General features: G+C 36.3%; 1 protein-coding gene across 2 annotated transcripts in view; it reads right to left on the reverse strand.

The window, feature by feature from the left end:
* The window catches only part of LOC113802372 (uncharacterized), a 39383-nt gene that overhangs the window by 19396 nt on the left and 12487 nt on the right, over positions 1-7500 (reverse strand). The window contains exon 1 of one of the 2 annotated variants that reach the window (XR_011398961.1): positions 6585-6776. The exons of the other annotated variant lie outside the window; for it this stretch is intronic. The gene's annotated coding sequence lies outside the window, so the exon portion shown is untranslated. Of the gene's footprint in view, positions 1-6584; positions 6777-7500 lie in introns of those variants that run through there. 2 annotated transcript variants of the gene reach the window in all.

Raw genomic sequence — 7500 nt, forward strand, 5'->3', positions numbered from 1 at the left:
CATAACATATACTATACTATGTCCCCAGTGACTCCACTAAATTATATACCCTACAACATCGATATTATTCATTGACATGAATATATGATACCAGTTATTTGAGCTCACGCGCTGAATAACCTCAGTGACATCATGTACGAACAGTAAAACATCGGGTTATTTGCTGAACAGAGCACCAGAGGTTAACTTAGGTCGTGAGATGAGTTTACACAGATAATTCCTTCTGTGACCGCGATGAGATCCTTCCCCATGGATCCTCTCCTAAGAAACTGTCCTTGGGGTCCGAGGTGTTCCGCTGGAAGGGCTAGATCAGTAGCAACTCGAGGTGTCATGGCGTCTGATTCTATTTTTGGAAAAAAAAAATCACATGGGGTTTATTTTGATGACGTCACAATAGTTATGGATGCTTTGTGAATATGGTCGATCATTTTTGTCTCTTCAATTTTAAAAAAGGATGGAAAATAATGTTTTGAATGGTTATATTTTCATCGAACAATCATCAAAACAAACACAAAGACACCTCCTCGAGTTGCTACTGATCTAGCCTTTCCCCTTGAGGGATATCTCGAACCTCGCACTAAACTGAGATCAGAAAGTAAAATAAACAACAGAACCGCTTTCACTACAAAACAAAAACACTAAAAGCTAACGGCCGGTGCGAGGCCCGACCCAATAAACATTCATTATACGGACATGCACATACACTGTTATAATTGCATACCTATCAGTCCAGACATGCATATCTACCGTACAGACAGAAAGACAGATGTAAATTCATCTAGTAGATAGGTAAATATGCATCTATTTCTGTATGTGGATGTCTATATACGGATATTCGTTGGATCGGGCCTGACACAATTTTAACAAACCGGTTTCATTACATTGTACCTGATACATAGAGTAAAAGTAGAGCTGCAATAGAGTGACACATGCTTCACATCGAAAGATAGATACTCGATCAGAAATCAATGAAGCATGGAACGGGATGTTTTGTGTCTCTTTTACACACACCACTGTTGCCATTGTTAAACCATTTTGTTAAAATAAGTAAATTGTATTTTTTTCCTTTAAAATAAAGTTGTAATGTTACTTTAACTATTTTCTTATACTATTTATGAGTTATTCAATGATTCGTTTCTACTCAATGTCGCTTGCATTTTTCTTCTACAATACCACACTATTTATATGAAAACGTTTATTTTGTCAAAACAATTTCTATGTACAGGTAATTTCTATGGTGCCTTCGCAGAGTATCGATTAAGGCTTATTTTCGATAGGAAATGTATTTCTGATGGACCTGATCATCTAAATACAGAAACCACATGATTTACCTAATTTTCCAATTTTCGATTACCTATTTTCTATATCAGATATATAATTCTCATTCAATTATTCCTTTAAAGGCAGTTTTACAGATGGTACGACAAGCATTCAAGATTCAAATACGTCTTGCTGGATTATCATAAATTAGATCTTAAGGTCGGGATATTGAGATAAGGCAACTGAAGCTGGCAATAAAGTTATTATTTTCCATATGTGTTACATTAGCATAAATAGAATGAGACGTTTTATCAATCATAGTTTTTATTTCCGTAGTGCAAAAAAACACCACACACCAGAAACGTGCGACTTAAACCCATACTTCTCAAGCTCAGTTTTAACACCATGACATGACCTAAGTTTTTTACTTGTCTATTTACTGTTATTGCCACTTTTTATTGTAAGAAAAATCTTGCCATGCAGTAGACGACAGAAAAAGATACTGTCGATAATCTATAGCGTGATGGAACCAAGAAAAGGGTGGATATGAGAAAAAGGATGAAGATTTTTTCCTGATGGAGAAAAGAGATTACTTAAAACACTGATGATAAATTAACGGAGATGCGGAACAACTTTGATAGTTTAAAAAATAGGAATTAATTTATACAATTTATAATGTGTATGATTTAGAGACGATAGCGAAGGTCATCTTCACTATACGTTCAAGGAATTAAAAAAAAAAATAAGTGACAACCACCATTCAGAACCCGTAATGCCATCTATTATTAAGATTTTATCGAGTTTCGACATTGATTCGACATAGCAGATGCATTTTTAAAGAAATAAGTTTTCTCTCCAGTTCGGATGCATTGAACACGCGAGAAGCACGAGTGAAAGAATGCATGAGATGTACCCGAGGTTAAACAAGGCTGCTTATGTGAGCTATTTATGTACACATGAACGCATACCCGTTGCATATAAAAGCAGGTCATATACATACATGTAGATCGGGGTTGTGTTGGTGCACACGCATCTTTCCACACACACACACACACACACACGCACGCACACACACACACACATATAAGTATGAGTATATTTTGTGAATATATATATATATAATATATATATTCATTTGTAGATATGTATATTGATAGCTAGATATGTACGCACGTGTGTATATATAATGCCAGACTGACATACCAACTACTCACAAATCCACAGACGTTTAGACACGAAGGCATTATCAAAAATACCTCAACAGCCACACAGACAAACACAAAACACCATATACGGATAACCTTATACACCGCTAAATAGACACACGACACACACATATATAAATTAGATTGTCCTCAGAATAATAAAAACTATGCAATCCACGCAGCTGAATTAACCAAGTCTTCAGTCCAAATATATTTATGCAGACGCCAGCATATATATTTCCTTCAGTCTTCACGCACGCAGGACACTGGACCGTTAAGTCTAAGAATGTTTACACTGCATTAAAAGAAAGAAGAAATTCTCGAATGACACGGTGAATTCATGTGAAAATAGTAATAATGAATTAGAAATTTTTGTCCGGGATTAAGAGAAAAAAAATCGAATGGCTCGGCGAATTCATGTGAAAAAATAATAATAATAATAAATCAGAAAAAAAGAGATATTCGGGATTAAAAGAAAGAAAGAAAAATCTCGAATGACTCGGCTAATTCATGTAAAAAAGAAAGAAAAAAAAATTGAAAATGGATGTCAAGATAGTGACTTTGTCTTGATCATTTTCATAATTCGAACATTTAGTAACAAACGCAATTATTTTCGTTAAAAATAATAATAATAAATAAATAAATAAGAAAATAAGCAAACAAATAAACAAACTAACAGATCCAATATAGTTATTTATGGCATTTAATGTCTCCTATTACAGACTTTGAAGGTGGAGACACGAGCGGCCAGGAACGGTTACAAATGGCGGGAAAAAGTGACGTCATGAGCGAGAAACTATTGAACCTGTGACGTCATCTCTTCTCGTGCCCACCTGTGACGTCAGCTCTTCTCGTGCCTACCTGTGACGTCATCTCTTCTCGTGCCCACCTGTGACGTCATCTCATCTCCCTCCCACCCTTGCGCCTGCCCATCAAGCCCCTTCAGTGAAATACCACATTACCAGCATGACGTCATTACGAGTGCAGAATGTAACCATTAAAATTGTCCCTCTTATAATTGGTCTCATTTTGACTTCAGGATAAAACGAAGTTCTTGTTTTTTGGTACAAGACTAGGAATTAAACAGAAAAAAGGAAGAAAAAAACATACATGAAAATATCTGAGATAAGTTATGAAGTTTCTAAGTAACATTTGCTGATTACGTACGAAATCAGCTGTAAAAGTGTTGCCATATAAATAAAAGATAATGTAGTCCTGTATAGCATGAGATAATGAACTGCAAATGTATTATTCATAAACGATTATAAAACTATTATCTTGTAGTTACTTACATTTAATAAATAGTATGTATATATTTTCCTTTTTTTAGTTTTTTTATTTCTTTTTATCCTTCTCTTTATTTTACCTCTAACGAATATCTAAACCATTTCTCACAGTCCTTGTAACACCAACTCAACCCCCCCCCTAACACTCCTCCCGCCACACACACCTAACACCCCCCCCTCAAACACACATATACCCCCCGCCACACACACACCTACCCCCCCCCCCAAACACACATATACCCCGCCACACACACACCCCACACACCTAACGCGCCCCCCCAACACACATATACCCCCCCCCCCACCTAAACACACATATACCCCTCCTCCCCGCCACACCTCCCCCCCTCACACCTAACACCCCACCCCACACCCAAACACACATATACCCCTCCTCCCCGCCAACCCCCCGGTTCCCCCACACACCTAACACCACACCCCCACCCACACCCAAACACACATATACCCCTCCTCCCCGCCACACACCTACACACACACCCAACACATAACCTCACACCTCACCCCACCTCACGGCTGCAACGTGGAAATCTAAATGAACCGAAACTGGCGCATGATACAACGATAAAGGTCCTATTACGAGACCGTTGACCCTTAATATGTAAAGAACACCTGACCATCACCTCCATTTTTCCTTACCTGTCGCCCTCTCATTAATAACTGGTTGCCTTTTTTTTTTTTTTTTTTTTTTTTTTTTTTGGGGGGGGGGTATTGGTGCCGTTCCCTTTAATATATCTTATTGACATGATGAATATTTGTTATTATCATCGTTATTGTTATTCCCAATATCATGATATTATTATTATTATTATTATAACTTTATTAGTTTTATAATTAGCATTAATTTTATAAATATTATTATTACGACTGTTATTATCATCGTGACTACTATCATTATTATTGTTGTTTGTGTTGTTGTTGTATTACTTTCATTATCATTATTTTTATCATTATTATCATCATTACTATCATGAGTATTGTTATCATTTTGTTGTTGTCATTATCACTATAATCATATTATATTTATCATTGTTATTATAACCATCATTATCAATCTTCCTAATATTATCATTATTACTAATACTATTACCATCACTATTATTATCATTATGATTAATATCATTATTACCATCATCATTATCAATTCTATCAATTTCATTATCATTATCACTATCATCACTAACAATAATGATGATAATAATAGCAACAATAACAATAATAATAATAACAATATTTACAACGATAATAATAATAATGCTATTGCTGATAATAACGAGAATAAATATAATAATCATTCTTGTTATTATTATAATTAATAGTAGTGGTATCATCACCATCATCATAATGATTATAAATATCATTACTATTCTTATCATTATTAATACCATATAGACATTACTAGCATTGCAAATACTGCTATTATCACTACCATTATCACTATCACCATTATATAAACCATCCCCCCCCAGTGCGTGACAAGATATAATGATTGGCAGACGTAAATACAGGGAGAGAAAAGGAATTTGTCTGCTTCAACTCAAGTGTGAAATCTCCTTTTAAATTTCAGGATGTAAAACTGACTGGGAAAGCGAGTATGGTCTAATGTCACCGCATTATTTCGTAAGAAGTTTGCATGCCCTAAAGATTAAATTATTGGCTAGGCAGTACTGCATTTTTTTCTTTCTTTTATCATTGATAATGATAACCTTTGTATCAGGATAGTAATTTTCGAACATTCTTTTCAATGGTTGTCCATCATGATTTCCATATTTTTAGGCAACAGCATTTATACGTATATTTTCTTATTGATTCTACCACATACTATCTAAACTGCGAAATAATCTACTTACATACAATAAAAAAACTGAATTTGCATACTACCATGCACCAAGAGCAAAATCAGATACGAACACGTGATATTACAACGTATTACGACTTGGAAAACGCAGACAGTTAATGAAGAAGTTGCATAATCTCTTCAACTTAATGAGACATGTCTGACGCGTTGCTATCGTGTGGCGCGATCAAATTGCCTCGCTGTTCTGTAACACGATAAAGCATGTTGCATGTATGTGAAAAAAGCTAAATAACCATGTGGCATTCTTCCTTACTTGCGGTATAGTACCTTCGTTTTAAGTGTAGTATAATAAGATCCCGTCAATTCCTCTTTTCTTTATCAATGGATTTCACGAAAAAAGAAAAAGGGTGTGATTCCCCAGCGCCGACCTTCCCCGGCTCTCAAAAGGCCACTCATTCAGGAACAGTGGACCATCGACACGTTCCTTCAAGCACACCTGGTCATGCAAACTTGCTCCTGAGACTATCAAAAAGTATTCTACAGTCACGCACAGTAGTCTAACCCGGTCCAAGGCCGAATAGGAACAGCAAGGGAACGAACGAAAATGCACTCTTCCAAACCCAACTTGAACTACCATAAAAAAAAACAAAATAGAACCGGATTTACCATACAAAACCCTATCTAAAACGTCACAGAAACTAACTCCCATCTACCCACGCAAACGACACATGAAGTAACGCTCAAAAATCGTGCAAACACACCGAATATAAACAAGAAATAACGGAATCTGCGGCCATGTACTACAACCCAGATGATGGACCTAATAACGGTCCGACGTGGCCATTCACACGAAGAGGTGAAGGACGTAAGAAATACAATAAATACAGATTTAGTGGGACTCAAGACGAGACAAAACCACGTGTCCGACCATAGCATGACCTCGGTCTATCGCCTGGCTCTACAATGCATATCGGCCTGTTATTGCAAGATACATACGCCTGTGGGATATATACTTACCGTGGCGATTTCTGTTGGGCTGGGGTAGACTAGCGTGTGTCCGCCTCACGCCATTGGTCACTCACCGTGGTCGGTTTTCACAACATAGTAACGGCTATATTTATACGTTTTATTTATCTATCTTTATTCATAGGTAGCACAGATAGCCTCCATATACTGTGATGATCATATTAGTGATTATCACTACTAAAGTACTCTAGAAAAAAAGAAATATACTTTTCACAATATATTTCTTACTTCTTTCAGCCTATGACACTGAAATTAGCTTCCATAGTTACTGATTTGTTTTAGCAATAGGCTCAGACGTCCCTGCGTGAGGTACACGAAGCAAATTTAAACATAAAAGGGGAAATAATAATAGGACGATAGTAAAATAGCAACAGCAACATGTATAAAAACCTAGACGAAAATAAAAAGAAATACAAAATGAAAATAGATGAATAACCAAATGAATAAACACAGAACAAATGGCATATAACATAAAACACAACTTTGAAAGAATAATCAAACTTATTTTCCAACGCGAACCGGCCTCACAAAACCCACTTTTATCATAAAAAAAAAAAAATAATAATTATCGAACTCATTGTCACTAGAACCGGTTACACAATCATCGCCATTAATATCGTCAGCCGTATCAGCACTCACGTCAGCATTCAACAAGAAATTCGCCACGACGTCGCGTGCTAACTCAAGAAATAAAACTCTTCTTGTTCCCGAGTCTCGAAAAAGGCTCCCCACGCCTAACCTCCACAACGTCCGGGAGTGTACTGGCCCAACCTCGGTCTCGGCTTCGAATATATTCAAATTGTGAGTTTCTTAACGTTTTAGTGGGAAAGTTTGTCTTTTTTCATATTTATCTATTTGTTTATCTCTATTTTATGTTGTAAAGAGTGCGGTTGTTGTGGCTGTAATG

This window comes from Penaeus vannamei, chromosome 2, assembly GCF_042767895.1.
Source record: "Penaeus vannamei isolate JL-2024 chromosome 2, ASM4276789v1, whole genome shotgun sequence".
Taxonomy (NCBI): Eukaryota; Metazoa; Arthropoda; class Malacostraca; order Decapoda; family Penaeidae; genus Penaeus; species Penaeus vannamei.